Raw genomic sequence first — 16,068 nt, 5'->3', positions numbered from 1 at the left:
TTGGTTGATTTTTCTATTAGAAACTACGTCACATTTGTTATTTTTACTCTATTCACGGAAATAAAATAGTATAAGGCTGTCTCTGTTACGTAATCCGATGCAAATGATAGAGACGAAAATTTCAGCGGGTGTTAACCATTTTGAGTCACCAACCAATGACAGACGCGGTTTTGAAAAACATTCGAAATTCAATTAGAAAATGTTTTCGGAAACATAGTTCTCGTTTGATTGTAGATTCTATAGAAAGCATAATGATTTAATAATAAGCCATCAGAAACCAGGTCAATGTAATAATTTAAAAGTATTTTTCCATAATATAAGTCTATTCTTAATTCTATTATTAAGTAAACTGGCCTTTTAATTAAATAAGCAAGGATCTTTGTAGTACTTACTTATTTACACACCAGACGGTCATTCTGAACAAAAATATTTGCGAGCTGCAACACGTTTCTGCTAATAACTTGATGTCCATTTAAGTATCATACTAATTTTGATTTTTGAAAGCTTCACAGAACTCGATTTCGAGTGATTAAATGTTTTATGGGTGTTTTCCGCATAGCTGGCAAGCCATATGCTATGATTTATGAGTTACGTTACGCGGTTGAGGTAGAACCGTTTAAGAAGACGTCTATATTTGGAGCACACGTGCACTGGGTGCGTTCTAGTGATGCTATAAATCCGAACATTTAAATTAAATATTAAACTTGTATTTAGGTCTCAGATTGATTATGACATCTATATTCACTATAAACACACGCTTGCCCACCTAAGATAGGATGCGTTTGCCTAGGATGCCTATTCGTTCTTGTTTTAAATATATCCGGATTGTAATTGTTAGGAAACACGGATAGCCGAAGAGTATTTCCTAACCTTAGCCATGTGTATGAGGAATGATGACGCAAAAATTTTCGTGCATGTAGATAAAATGTAGATAGGCACATATAAAAAGACTTGTCCTGGCTGAATGACTGACTGATAATAAATATCTCAAAGCACAGCCTAAACGGCTAGGGTTGGAAACTTAATATTTTCACTTCTTTTATAGCGTCGTCGCAGATAACTGAGAAAGTATTTTGGAAAATCAATCGCTAAGAGCCAAGAGGGTTTAATAAGGAATAATAATTAGTATGAATTCCTTCATTTTTCAAGCTAAATTCAAAAAAATATTATTTGGGCTTTCAATTAAAATTGAAAAACACGTAGCTATTTCAGGATTTTTAGAAATTTCCCTCAAGAGGGTTAGATATGAGATGAAGGTTGGTATGAAAGTCTGATTTTTTCTTTTAAGTTATATCCATGAAAATTGGTACTTGGGCTTTTGGTCAAAAGTGAAGAATTACGTAAGATTTTTGTAAATTCTATCCCCAAGGGATTTTTAGAAATTCCACCCAAGTGAAGCAAGGGCAGCTAGTAATCAAAATAAGAATGGCGCACTTTTCCACATTATTCTACGTATTTAGAAGACTTAAAAAATGTCGAAATATATAACAATACCAATTTGCAAGAAACTTTCCAGGTAACCTCCTTTTTGAGCACCAAACGACTGTAATATTAACATATGAAATAACAGGAACAAGCGTTTTGCAGATTAAAACAGGATAAATCGCTTTGGCAAATTAAAATGTCCATTATTCTTGATGTAACAAATATGTTTATACGAACGTGATTCTCTACAGTAAATAATATTTGCGGGATGATAATTTACCAACGAGACTGTTTTAACTGTGGCCATAAAAGTAAATATTAAAAAATTTAATATAATTCATTTAAATTATTGTTTTAAATGGGACGACGTGGTCTGTTTACATTTACACACGAATGTGGTTGACTGGCAGCGAATGCCGCCGGGCCAAAAGGGCAAATAAAATGTGCAAATAAATTAAAATGAATTAAAATACTTTAACTTGTTTCTTGCTTTCTTCAATTGATGATAATTTATTATAATAAATACTCCACATCACTACTTGAAATGGCTAGATGCTGCCATCTTATGATCACAACGTGTATGGTACTTACGCGGCAGAAAGTAATGTACATCGGCCTTTAGAAGGAGATAACAGATTTGTAGAGCATTGTCCCGACCATAGAGCAGAAACAAAGAGGAGTTGGCCTAAGCAACTGTGCACTGTGATTTTCAACTAGGTCCTGACGTCATCACTGTGGGCGGGGCCTTAGTTAGTATGCTGTCTGCGTTCGTCAGGTTCACATATATTGAGACTCGTATTATCGGTGTGTTTTCGCGTTTTTAAGAACAAAAGGATGAAGTGTTGTGTTTTATCGCGTCAAAGTTATTCAGACAGACGTTCTGATGCTATGAATGGTATCACATTTCATTTGGAAGTAATTTTATACGTAATTTCTACACTTATTGACATCTAGTGTGAGATAGCTGAACTATGTAGTGACATCAATATATCGATGTTAGGTCGCTAAGCGAGTAGTTTTGCTACTAACCCGCAGATGGAAAATTGAGAAGTGGGCGGCGTTCCACAACCCCTCACCCCGCAAAATGTCACTCGATATTTCATAGGGAAATCTTAATACAACATCTCCTCTTTGTTTCTGCTCTATGGTCCCGACCTTGTCCCGACCGACATTTGAGACCGACAAAACGTCACATTGATATAAGTGACAGAGCCTAACGCCCAGTCGACTCTTTTTCAGGATTTTTTTATATTTTTCTCTCCGTAAGAACCATCCTCGTACTTCAAGGAATATTATAAAAAAAGAATTAGCGGAATCGGTTCAGCTGTTCTCGAGATTTGCGATCAGCAACACATTTAGCGATTCATTTCTATATATAGAACTAGCTTATGCCCGCGACTTCGTCCGCGTGGAGTAAACATGTTTTAAACCCCTATTTTACAACCTTAGGGTTGATCTTTAACAATGAGATTTATACATATGAGCTTAATAAAATATGTCATACTGCTAATTGCAAAAATATTAACTACAAAACTTCTAACTTTTAACTTCAAAACTTACATACTTTCATACAAACTTCAAACTCCTATTTTACCCCTTTAGGGGTTGAATTTTGAAAAATCCTTTCTTAGCGGACGCCTACGTCGTAATAGCTATCTGCATGCCGAATTTCAGCGCGATTCGTCCAGTAGTTTGAGCTGTGCGTTGATAGTAGATCAATCAGTCAGTCAGTCAGTCAGTGTCAGTCAGTCACCTTTTCCTTTTATATATGTAGATTTAATAATCATTATTTGAGATTGCAGTCAAGGGCTAACATGTATTGGAATAAAAAAAAATTCATCTTCTAAGTGTAGTCCCACAGGTTTTAAAATGAAGTCCACACTCTATTAAACAAACTGAAACGACCCCTTAACACGATAAGAGTAGAAAGAGGCAATGTTGGCATCCTTGAAGCCTTTACAGCTGCCAATATTTTGGCCCAAATAGAGTGTATTTTAAAATATATTGCCAAAGCAGTTGTTACAAACCGCTTGTTTGAGTTTCCAGCGGTTTTTAAATATATTCGCACATAAACGAGATACGTTTTGTTCGACTGAAACTATATTATGCTCTGGTAAACCTATGAATATACCTGAGACTTTTTCTTGTTTTGACCGATTCATTATTGTTCGACGTTAATACAGGGTGTAACTAGAACGCTGGCAAAAACGAAAACAGGTGATTCTTAGCGTAGCTATTGGTGTTTGTAGCTTATGAAAGGACTACGTAAGTAGACCAACGAGTCTTTCGAGATTTAGTCCTAGACACTTCAAGTATAGCACTGGAAGTCGCCATAGGCGGTGAGGATACTGCCGAACTTTGCCAGGGAAACTATTTTATCGTACCAAGTTCTTAGACAAGTTTACCCTTGTTTATTCAACAGGGTAACCCGCAAGAACTAGCGGAATGGTTAGCCGGTTTTATCCAAGTTTTACAATTAGTAAAAAGGAATATTAGGCTAGAATTTCAAATAAGCACGTCTTGTGAACTTGACATTGTTTTAACTATATTTTAGCTTTTTAAATGCATAATGTAAAAACTAGGTAAGTAGGTATATATAGTCCTAACAATATGGCTATGTAATATTGAAGTTCATAGTTGTTGAAACACTCAATCATGAATTTTGTCAGATGGTTTCTGCTCCGCGTAGCTTAAAGAAGCTCAATGAAATCCTACATTGTTTTATTTCGTGATTTTCCACGACTTGCACTTTAGTTATTATACCATAGACGTCTTAAACTTTAATCTGTGGCACGCGAAATTACTTCCTTCTTCTAATGATACCGAGTTTAATATTTTTTCCTTTATTTTTAAATAGCTGACCGCTAAAGCTCAAATATCAATGCTAAAAGTAAGAAATAGATATAGTAGATTTTATTTAAATGAAGTTTTACAAGTGGATTTTCATCATCAAATGCCTGGTTCGGAATGCCCTGTCTATCGAAAAGATAAGAAATAAAGTACCTAGGTAAGTCCTTGGATGGAAAGTTATATGATTACATAAGATTTATGTATTTAAATCTAAATATATAAAAGGAAAAGGTGACTGACTGACTGACTGACTGATCTATCAACGCACAGCTCAAACTACTGGACGGATCGTGCTGTGGCATGTAGATAGCTATTATGAAGTAGGCATCTGGTAACTAAGGATTTTGAAAATTCAACCCAATCAAGGGGGTGAAATACGGGTTTGAAATTTGTGTACTCCACGCGGAAGAAGTCGCGAGTATAAGCTAGTAAATTTATGAAAGAAAAGATGTTAATAAGTACCAAAGTTATCTTTTTCATGGAACAGTTTAAGTTTTTCCTACAAGTCCGACATCCCAAGTCACAACCCGGCCAACAACAAAAAGTCGAGAGTCATCAAAACTTTCCCATTGTTTATTGTTGTGGGCGAAAACTGGAATATTATGGAGAAACTTTGACATGTAGGCTCAAATTGTAATGTTCAAACTTTTCCGAAAGCGAGACTGCGTTGTATATTATTATCATCACATCACTAAATATGAGGTATAATAATAATATATCGGATTCCAAAGTAAAATAGTTCGCAGCGTCTAGACTGTTTTGAAATCTAAATTACATATCTAAACGAAAAATCTGATTTACTCACTGACTGACTCATCCACGCGTCACCCAGTCAAAACCCTTGGAACTAGAAAGCTTCCACAGAAGTTCCTCTTATAATATAGACAAAAAATGAGACTGGAGCTTTGAAAATCCCACCGGGGTGAATCCAAGGGGCAATCGCTAGAAAATATAAATATCAGTACCCTTATTATATCCGTACCCACACCCAGTATTATAAAATACAAAAGTGTGTTTGTTTGTTGATTTATTGGTTTGTTGGCTGTTGGTTTGTCCTTCAATCAAGTCGCAACGGTGCAACGGATTGAACGTAATTTTTTTGCATGGGTATAGATAAAGACCTGGGAGTGACATAGGCTACCTTTATCCCGGAAAATTAAAGATTCCCACGGGATTTTTAATTTTTTATATTGTCTAACAAGAACATAAGCCCAACGTGACTTATCGTCAAAAGTAGAATCAATCACTTTTCATAATAATTTTGCCGACACCTGATCAAAGTTCATAGGGCCCTGACCTGCTTTGATAATGCCAGTAGTTATCTTTTTTATGGCAGATTTATGCTTAGCCAACGCTCTCATGAGGTTTAAAAAATAAATGTATAGAATGGATAAATTGTGTCAAAGTAGGGACGTCGTTATTTTAGGCCGTCCGCATATAATCAGAAATCGGCTGTCAGAAAACTTTCTGTCAAACTGCTCATCCCATCTGCGAATATCACAAGTGTATCTATGTTACGGCGGTTACGCACTATCCGAACCGAAGTCTTTTGTTTTGTATGACATGTGTCGTAGATATTTTTTATATCCGTATTTTCACGGATTCGGATCGGATGAGGTGGTGATGATGCGTTACAATTCCGTGTGGAAAACAACATTCAAGGGTTTAAGATAGATTCAAGGAGAGTGCAAGAATTGCAGGAGGGGCATTTAACAGTCGCAAGAGCTATATTTTACAGGTGGTACTAAAAACACAAGTAATTTCAGGAACACATCGGGCGCGCGCTGTTAAAATGCATGAAAAGAGGTGACGTTAGCGGGAACATTTGCTAGTGCGCTAGTGCATCTGCATTTTTTTCGATGCGCCTGACCTCTTGTGCTCACTTTGCTGGTATGTGGCAGTCAGACTCGCGCACTGAGGTTTTCCGTACTACAGCTGTATTTTATCGACAATAAATAAAAATCTGTTTCAGACATCAACAGGTAAAGCCCTTTCATGATATGACCCCACTTGTTACTATAAAGAGCTACCTACCTGCCAAAATTCATGATTCTAGGTCAACGGGAAGTACCCTATAGGGTTTTTTGACAGACATGACAGACGGACAGACAGATAACGAAAGTGATTCTATAAGGGTAACCTTTTTTCTGTTTGAGGTACGGAACCCTAAAAATGCGTTTGCTTCTGTTGACAGTTACAGTGCCTCAGGCGGTTTCCAGTCACTTTTATTTACGTTAACTCTTTTGAAAAGTCTTCTTGTCCATTTGTAGTTATTTAGTATGTCGTTATATAAACTCATGCTTATTCAAAGATACAGAACTGTCGTACAATTCCTACCACCTATATTTGACTGAGATTTGCTTTGTACCGGAATACTAAGTTGGCAGTACAGTGTCGCTGCCAAGGGCGTAATTAGACTTGGTCAAAGCGCTCCCACCAACAAGATCTAAGTTACATGGGGCAACACTGCCATCGGTTCAATTTAGCAAGGATCGTTTCTTGTTAAATTGTCATTCTTTTCTCTCTATTACGTTCCTCATTGCTGAGGATAGGAACTCATTTTTTGAAACATAACTCGGTCGGCTCATGAATCCTTCCGCATTTACTAACGCTAAGAAACCCAGATTCAAATTGACGGTACGCGGCAAAATAATTTTCATCTAACTTTAAAAAAGATATCGGTTTTGTAGAGCATTGTCTCTGTCGTTGAGACTGACAATGCGTCACATAGGTATGAGTGACAGAGACAACGCTCTACAAAGCCGAAATCTCATTCTAAAGGTCGATGTACATTATTTTCTGCCGTTTATACTTCTTATGAAAAGTGGAATCTATTTTTCTGACTGCACGCTAAAATAGTTTACTAAAATCTATACGTTTAAATTTCAAATAAACATTTCATTCTGTTTCACAGGGCCTAACAAGACTAATAAATTGGTCCCTCATTAAGTATGTACACTTGTCGTCATTAAACATTAACTCGAGGGTCTTTGGTAGGACAAACCGCCATAGTGCACCCGCCGACCGCACCGACCCGTTCAAGAGCCAATTTCTAAAGGACTGCAAAGATGGTTAATTAATAAGGGCCTTTCAAATTATGTACGTACATTGGTCACTTAAGAAATCGCACATGGATGCAAAATTCACACGAGACGCCAGATAAGAATAGAAATAGAGAGATTTTTTATTCAACTAAAGTTTTACAAGTCCTTTTAAATCGTCAAGGAAACTAAGTACAGTACGCAGCAGGAAGTAATGTACATCGACCTTTAGAAGGAGATAGCGGGTTTGTAGAGCATTGTCTCTGTCGTTGAGACCGACAAAACGTCATATAGGTAAGCCGAAATGTCATTCTAAAGGCCGATGTACATTACTCTCTGCCGCGTACTGTACTGGTTTCGAATGCCCTTCTTACGAGAAAAACCATGCTCTTTTCGAAAATTCAATATACAATCCTACTATATCATGTATACTTTTGCAGTCCCACGCATCGCTGGAACGAGCTGCAAGTCAAAAACGAAGCAATAATGAAAACAAAATAATATGTACTTTTCAGTAAAAATGCAATGAGATGTGAGCAGCATCGAGCGCGCTGTTAAAATGCGTGGTTAGAGTCACATCAGCGTTGATGTCATCAGCCTATCTTCGATACGACTGATGCGAGTGAATCTGTCTGCACCCTTTATGGCTCTTACGCCAATTATGCCTCCAGAGTCTTTTCATCCGAATGCGAGAACGAACGAGAAGCTATCGGAATAATATTCTCATGAAGTGACACTAACAAGCAATATACATATTTGCCTAATACGCAAACTTGTAGTGAAGAAGATGTGATGTAATTAAATATTATATCGTTTGAATACTACAATTTCTGCAAACTAAAGCTCGTACGCAAATAACGTCTTTGATTCAAGTTTTCAGCGAAACGATCTTAATGAGTGTGTGAAATTGTGTTTCAAATTATGTAATGAAATTTCTCCAGTCGTTCTTGAAAACGATCCTAGAAAGAAAAAAGAAGAAGAAAGAAAAGACGTTTATTTTCAAATTTATGATCTTACACTATGATCTGCAAAAGCTTATTTATCAATTATCATAGACGCAAGCACGATCGCGGGAGAAAAAGATACAGTAAGAGGTCGAGACATATTTTTAAACTAGCTTATGCTCGCGACTTCGCCGGCGTGGACTATTATATAAATTTCAAACTCCAATTTTACCCCTTTAGAAGTTGAATTTTCAAAAATCCTTTCTTAGGAGGATGTCTTCGTCATATTAGCTATCAGCTCGATCCGTCCAGTGATTTGAGCTGTGCGTTGATAGATCAGTCAGTGAGTCAGCTTTTCCTTTTATATGTATAAGAAGATATTGACAATGCACTAGATTTGACCGCATCGCAGTAATACCGATGTTGTATTACAGAAGTCAACAGTGCACCCGATGCTGACGTCACTATCAATTTCAGTACCGGAAAGTGTCGCTCTTGCGCCTTTGGTGGTTCTTATGGACTAGCATGCGACCTGCGGGGTGATTCGCTAACTCAGTGATCAACACTCCCTCAAGCTCATTTGACATTAGTTGCTCACATTGCATTGTAGCAGTTTGACATTGCTGCTTCACTGAGTGACGCTAAAATAATTTTTCGTAGAAAAACTTCAATGGATTAAAAATAAATGGCAATGAGTTAGCGAATTACCTCGCTCGCGTTAGACGTGCGGACGGGACTCTGTGAAGACAAAATGTACAGCACTTCGTGGAACAAAAAGCGGCGGGCGTGCGTTTGTTGTATTTTGTTCCATAGAGCGACATACATTTTGTTTTCTAAGCGTCCCATTCATCCGCACGCCCGGGGCGCTTGCTATATTAAGTCCCTTACGCTTCCTGCGGATATTGTGGCCGTGTGCGATCTCCCTAAGCGATAATTACTCGACTCAGAGCATTTCGAAAAAGGAATTCTACATTGTCCAAATGACTCTAGTTCCTAGTCGTAATGCGGAAGACCGGAAATTAGCTGACGCAGATTTTTATCCGACTACCACCGTCTTTATACGGAGACAGAGATTATAGGAACTGTAATTACTTACGAATTCAGGTAGGTTTTTGTGGGTCATCCGCATTTTAGGAAAGGTGTTCATTTTTGCTGACTTTTGTCGGACTAACGTTATCCATAGCCAAAGCCAAGCCATTAAGCCATATTAAGTACTCGATAGCCGTCTGTTTCTACATGGCTTCGTACTGAAGTGCTAATTTGTTTGGCCGCAGAGCGCAAATTAGCAACTGAGGCGAGACTTAAATAACTAACGTGGTACCTTAGCCAGCTGGGTCGTCCCGTATTCTTTTTGCTAGAGTAAGGGCGCGGTTACGCACTCATCCGATCCGAGTCCGTGAAAATACGTTCCGAAGTAGTCATAGAACTATTTGTATGGTAAGCTTATGATATAATATTATCTATTATGACGTAGACATCCGCTAAGAAAGGATTTTTGAAAATTAAACCCCTGAGGGGCTGAAATTAGGGTTTGAAATTTGTGTAGTCCACGCGGGGATAAGCTAATATTAAATAAACATATACATGAAACATGTTCAATACGAAAAGTTGGCAGAAATTCCCAAGGAAAGTTTTGTTGTTATATCCTTTTCTTTTACTTACCATGCCAATTGATTGCCATAAATTGGTTTCATGATTACCCTATAAAAATAATCCAGTAATAACAGTAAATTACTTGATCTCGACAGCTCAATTTATTCATTGATTAGCTCCGACGGATGGCTTTGGCAACGGATATCCAATTTCTGATCACTATCATCCTTTATACAGATACCGATTCCTTATCTGGCCTTCATCATCATTAATCCATCGTCGTACCCAGTAGAGATCACACGTTAAAATCTGCATCAATCATTGTTGACACTCTCAATTATTCTGATTGGCTGAATTTGTGTTTATCATTATATGGCAACAATGCATTGTAGCCAATAGTGAGCGGGAGACGTCGAACCCAATCAGAGGTGAGTTAGAATCGTGACCCATTGCAGCTGTTCATTCTATCGCCAATCGAAGCAGCGGGTTCTCTTCTCAGTTTGAATGCCAAGCTTAGCTATGCTGGCCAAGTGCAGATTTGCAGACTTCACACCTCTTTGAAAATATTATGGGGAACTTTCAGGCATGCAGGTTCCTTAGCATGTTTTTCTTCACCGTTAGCAAGTGATGGCTCACAACGCACATAACTAAAAAGTTAGAGGAGGTAGGTACCCGGGATCGAACCTTCACCAGTTATTAAGATTACAGGCAGCATCTGCCTGTAATCTTAATAACTGCATCTTAAGCTTATCTGCCTTCCCACATGCTTAATGTAGCTACCATAGAGAATTTAATTATACAGGTTCAAAATAACATCGCTATTGGCGGTTAGAAAAATAAAATACTTTTATTTATAGAGTAAGTGTATTATGTACTACTAGCTGACCCACCCTGTATTTGCTTGGATGAAACTTTTGAAAACTCTCCCTGGGCGTCTACGTCATAAAAAAACTAGTTGCCAAATCGTAACGTTTCTAGACCAAACGGATTGAGCTATACCACGTAACCTCAACCGCGTGGTGGAGGTTCTTAAAATCCCGTGGGAACACTTTCGCTTTCCGGGAAGGAAAGTAGCCTGTCCGTCGCCAGAAGCTATCTCTTTCCAAACTTCGTCGAAATCAGGTAAAACGGATGAGCCCGTGATGACAGACATAGTCAACTTTTTATCTTGGACAATTAAAGAGTTCCTCACGGGGTTTTTAAAAAACTTAAATCCACGCGGACGAAGTCGCGGCTAGTCTAATAAAAGGAAGAGGTGACTGTGATCTATCAACGCACAGCTCAACTACTGGGCGGATTTTTGAAAATTCAACTCCTAAGGGTGGGGGGGGGGTATAGGCGTTTAGAATTGTTGTAGTCCACGCGGACGAAGTCGGGAGCATAAGCTGGATCTTTATAAAAATGATTTCTTATTTTTTTAAATTAAGTAGGTACTTACTTAACTAAAAAAGGCTTAAAAATGTGCCTATATCTAGCTACGGAACTGTAAACCATCTCATAAAACGCTACGTCAATAATGTGAGAGTCGTCGAGAGCCTCTTCTAGTGCATATATCTTGAATTGACCTCAATCCGTTGACTGAATGCACTGTGTCTGTATATTTAGGTACAATCTATTTTTTCTGAGTTTACTAAAACATTAAATAAGTTGCTTCCGTACAGTCTGAAGGTGAAATCTATAGAGCGCACTTTGACTTTGCTCAGACTTTGACTTTGACTTTTTGAAGATTGAGTTAAAACGAGACAGATTTATCTGAGAGATATAGCTCTGTCTCATTTTAACTATGTCGTAAGTCTGAGCAAAGTCAACGTGCGCTCTATAGATCTCACCCTTAGAGATTTACGCATCATTCGTTCCAAGTGCTTGAGAATACGCATGTAAAACTCGGAACGCATTCGGATATCGCTTACGAACTAATCCGATCTCTGATCGAAATTAAAGCTATTCAGTGGACACCTTTGACATATCTACATTTATGTCCGATTTGAATCCGAGACACATCCGAGATATTCTCACGGATGGCGAAAGTCGGATGTAGTGCGTAAGTTACCATACAAATAGTTCTATGGACTATTAGTATAGGTCTAGACTAAGGAACGTATTTTCAGGCCGATCCGGATTGGATGAGTGCGTAACCGCCCTTGGTGACTGAAAATGGTTAACGACCCCACTGAGATTTTCATCTCTGTTATTTCTAAGGGATTATGTAACAGAGAGAGAGTGCTAAAACTAACTTCTTTCCGTAGATAGAGTATAGTCAAATAAATTTTGGGTTCGTGTGAGCACATCGGAATGGATTGGAATTATCACATTGGAATTATGCAGCTGTCAAAATTCGGTGCCAGGTCATAAACATACTCCTATTTCCACATGTGACAGGGCAAAAATAATTCATGATATTCGAATATCCCGTGCTACATTTTGTTGAAATTTTTATAAATAAAACCGGCCAAGTGCGTGGCAGGCCACGCGCAGTGTAGGGTTCCGTTGTCACAATCCTAGAAAAACTGATATAACTCCTTAACCTGTGAACCCTACTTAGCCATGACATGTTTTCCTTTAAAATCGATTATATACATATACTACTGCTGTGAATTTTATCACGTTCCTATATACTACCATTTGGCTGATAGAGGGAAATTAGCACTTTAAAACATCATATTTACAAACGGACCCACAGTATTTTTAAAAGACCTATTCCACGATACCCCACACTATGGGGTAGACGAGAAAAAAAAATTCATCCCCACTTTACATGTAGGGGAGCTACCCCTAATAAAATATTATCAACATTTTATTTCACCACTTGTCGGCGTGATTAATATTTATACCATACCAAATTACAGATTTCTAGCACATAATAGTCTCAGAGATTAACGGAGGACGGACGGACAGACAGACGGAACGGACATGGCGAAACTATAAGGGTTCCTTGTTTACTACGGAACCCTCAAAAAGGCTTTAGCGCATGCAATAGTGTGTGATGGTGACAGGATGAAGTGTTCATAGTGTTACATCGTATATGGAAGTTATTGCTGCTGCAAACTCAATTTACGAAAAAATTATAGTAAAGTGTACCCCTTGTATACCTTAACGAACGCTTGAATAACGTAATCAAGCAGGATATGGCTACTGATTAATGATTTTATCACTCTACATATATTATAATACTAGCTGATGCCTGCGACTTCGTACGCGTGGATTTAGGTTCTCAAAATCCCGTGGGAACTGCTTGATTATCGGGGATAAAAAGAAGCCTATGACGTCACTCTCCAGGTCTCTAACTATACCCATACAAACCGCGTCAATCGTTGCTTTGTTGCAACGTGATTGAAGGACAACCAACCAACCAATAAAGAAACACACTTTCACATTTGTAACATGGGTAGCGATGCAGATGTGGACACTGACAAACTTAAGGCATCCACCATTTGAAAATCGCTTAACGAGCCATGGAGAGGGCTATGTTTAGAGTTTCATATTAATAATTATGTTAAAGGATTTGGTGATCATAAAACACGTAAAAACCAGTCCATTCATTTCCGGACTATCGTACAACATTATTGTACTTTAATTTTTTTTTAAATTTACATAGCAGCTATTTTAAAAAGAAATTGTTGTAATAGCATCCTATTGCCGCTATAACAACAAAGACACGCTCTGTGAAAATTTCAACTTTATTTCTATTACTATTCATGATATACAGCTTACTGACACACAGACAGATAGAGGGACAGTAAGGCCCCGTTGGCACCCTTCGGGAACGGAACCCTGAAAATCACGTAAAAAAAACGTAATTCAACATTCAAACTTTGTAATTTTATGATGTGTGCAGATAATCACGGTAGACGTATAAATTTTGCGGTTTCATCTCGCGATATTAATTATTAGTCGTGTTGTTTCTGCGTATCTTTACTCATCCGGAATTTCCGTTACCGGCGTTTATAACAGCATCTTATTTCCGTCAGATACCTACTAGGTATAATAATATTAACTCAACTGATTCATCATAGACTCACATAATAATATGATGAATCAGGTATTCTGTGATTCTTAGAATTTTCTTCATGTATGAAATATTATTGGTCAAAAATATTTTTTATATCTATTTAGACTCACAAGAGCGGATTGATAATACATAACCTACCTACCAAGAAATTTGATTGATTGAATTTGAGAGACAAAATAGATATAAGTGTATACGCAGGACAAACTGCATTGTGCTGCAAGCCGACAGCATATTGCAGTTGGGATTGATTACGAATAGTTACCTACAGTACGCGACAGGTCAAGACAACCCGTCTCAATTATAAATGCGAAAGTGTGTTCGTTTGTTGGTTTTGGTTTGTTAGTTTGTTGGTTTGTTGGTTTGTCCTTCAATCACATCCCACGGAGCAAGCGATTGACGTGGATTTTTTGCATGGGTATAGTTGATGACCTGGAGAGTGACATAGGCTACTTTTTATCCTGGAAAATGAAAGAGTTCCCACGGGATTTTTAAAAACCCTAATTCCAAGCGAACGAAGCCGCGGGCATCAGCTGGCAAGTATACTATTATCATCATCATGATCAACCCATCGCTGCTCACTACAGAGCACGGGTCTCCTCTCTCAGAGTGAGAAGGGTTTTGGCCATAGTCTACCACGCTGGCCAAGTGCGGATTAGCAGACTTCACACACCTTTGAGAACATTATGGAGAACTCTCAGGCATGCAGGTTTCCTCACGATGTTTTCCTTCACCGTTAAAGCAAGTGATATTTTAATTACTTAAAAACGCACATAACTCCGAAAAGTTACAGGTGCGTGCCCAGGGATCGAACCCCCCGACCTCCGATTGGAAGGCGGACGCCTAACCACTAGGCTACCACAGCTTAGTTGCATACTATTATCTTGGACGATTATACTATGACTTACAACAAGGGATTTATATATTCATTTAACTACCTATCCAACACAACTAAAATATCTTCGTAGAGATGTATAAACGCATATTAAAACTTACTGAAGCGTAAATTATGTTATCATTGATACTGCCAAGTGAGACTGTTGTCATAATATCAGCGTATGTCAGTAACGTGACGTCAAATTGTATCAGTTTACATTTCAGCAATGATATGCGCAATCAAATCTAAAGCACACATATTTTACTGAAACGATTTAATTTCGTCCTTCTCAAAATAGCTTATTTTGACACAAAACTTTCTTTCTCCACTATGGGATATACGTAGTAGGTACTTGAATATTAAATCATCATCATCATCATGATCCAACGCCGTATGATCGCCGGCACACTACTGAGCACCATCTCAGAATGAGAAGAGTTTAGGCCATAACCGCCACGCTGGCCAAGTGTGGATTGGCGGACTTCATACACCTTTGAGAACATTATGGAGAACTCTTAAGCATGCAGGTTTCCTTACGATATTTTCCTTCACCGTTAAAGCAAATGATATTTGGCTAAATGTCTTAAAAACACACATAACTCCAAAAAGTTAGAAGTGCGCGGGATTGAACCCCCGACCTCCGAGCTATTATTATTACTTGTTAGTAAAATTAAGCATCTGTCTGTTATAACTACGAATTCATGACTTCTTCAGCATCGTGTAGGCAATAAATACCCAATCAAATCGCGAATATTTTCAGTTTTAATACCTAGTACCTACCTACTCTATTATTTTAATCAACACACATAATAATTAAATTTTTCTTACCGGTAACTGTAAATAAATTCTCTAACTAAACTATAACTTTTTCAGTTTCAGTATTTCATAGGTTTATTTACACACACTCATTTCACTAAAATGCATACAAATTAAGTAACATCCACCACACTGTATCATTTCACCGAACGCGGAAACATCGTAATTTCACAGCATTCTTCGGTACATACGAGTACGTTATGTCTTCACTAGCGTTACCATCGTACTGAGTAATATTTAACGTAAGTCCCGCTACTTTGTTACTCTTTCGTAAAGTTTCATCGAGGAACAAGAAAGGAACTAAATACATTAGTGTATCCATTGCGGTTGTACAACTTAATTGTAAGTGTGGTTGAACAAAAAAACAGCAATGTATGTTGTTTGGATTTTGAGTAGTAAATACCAGACTTTTTCAGTGATCATATTCGGTTATCTGAACAGTGATAATACATAGCATGTGGAACTTTTCTTGCTTTCCGGTCATTTGTTTCAGTGTTACAGGCCACGGGATTACTC

General features: G+C 37.9%; 1 protein-coding gene across 2 annotated transcripts in view; it reads right to left on the bottom strand.

Annotated features, from left to right (window-relative positions):
• LOC117982862 (CD151 antigen-like) overlaps positions 1 to 15,766 on the bottom strand; it is an 88,347-nt gene extending 72,581 nt beyond the window's left edge. For both annotated transcript variants that reach the window (XM_069499130.1, XM_069499135.1), the window contains exon 1: positions 15,565 to 15,766. The gene's annotated coding sequence lies outside the window, so the exon portion shown is untranslated. The remainder of the gene's footprint in view (positions 1 to 15,564) is intronic.
• Between the last annotated feature and the right edge of the window lie 302 nt (positions 15,767 to 16,068).

The sequence above is a fragment of the Maniola hyperantus genome, chromosome 6 (genome assembly GCF_902806685.2).
Source record: "Maniola hyperantus chromosome 6, iAphHyp1.2, whole genome shotgun sequence".
NCBI classification, from domain to species: Eukaryota; Metazoa; Arthropoda; class Insecta; order Lepidoptera; family Nymphalidae; genus Maniola; species Maniola hyperantus.
The sequence above is the reverse complement of the archived record's forward strand: the minus strand, read 5'-3'. Positions and strand labels throughout refer to the sequence as shown.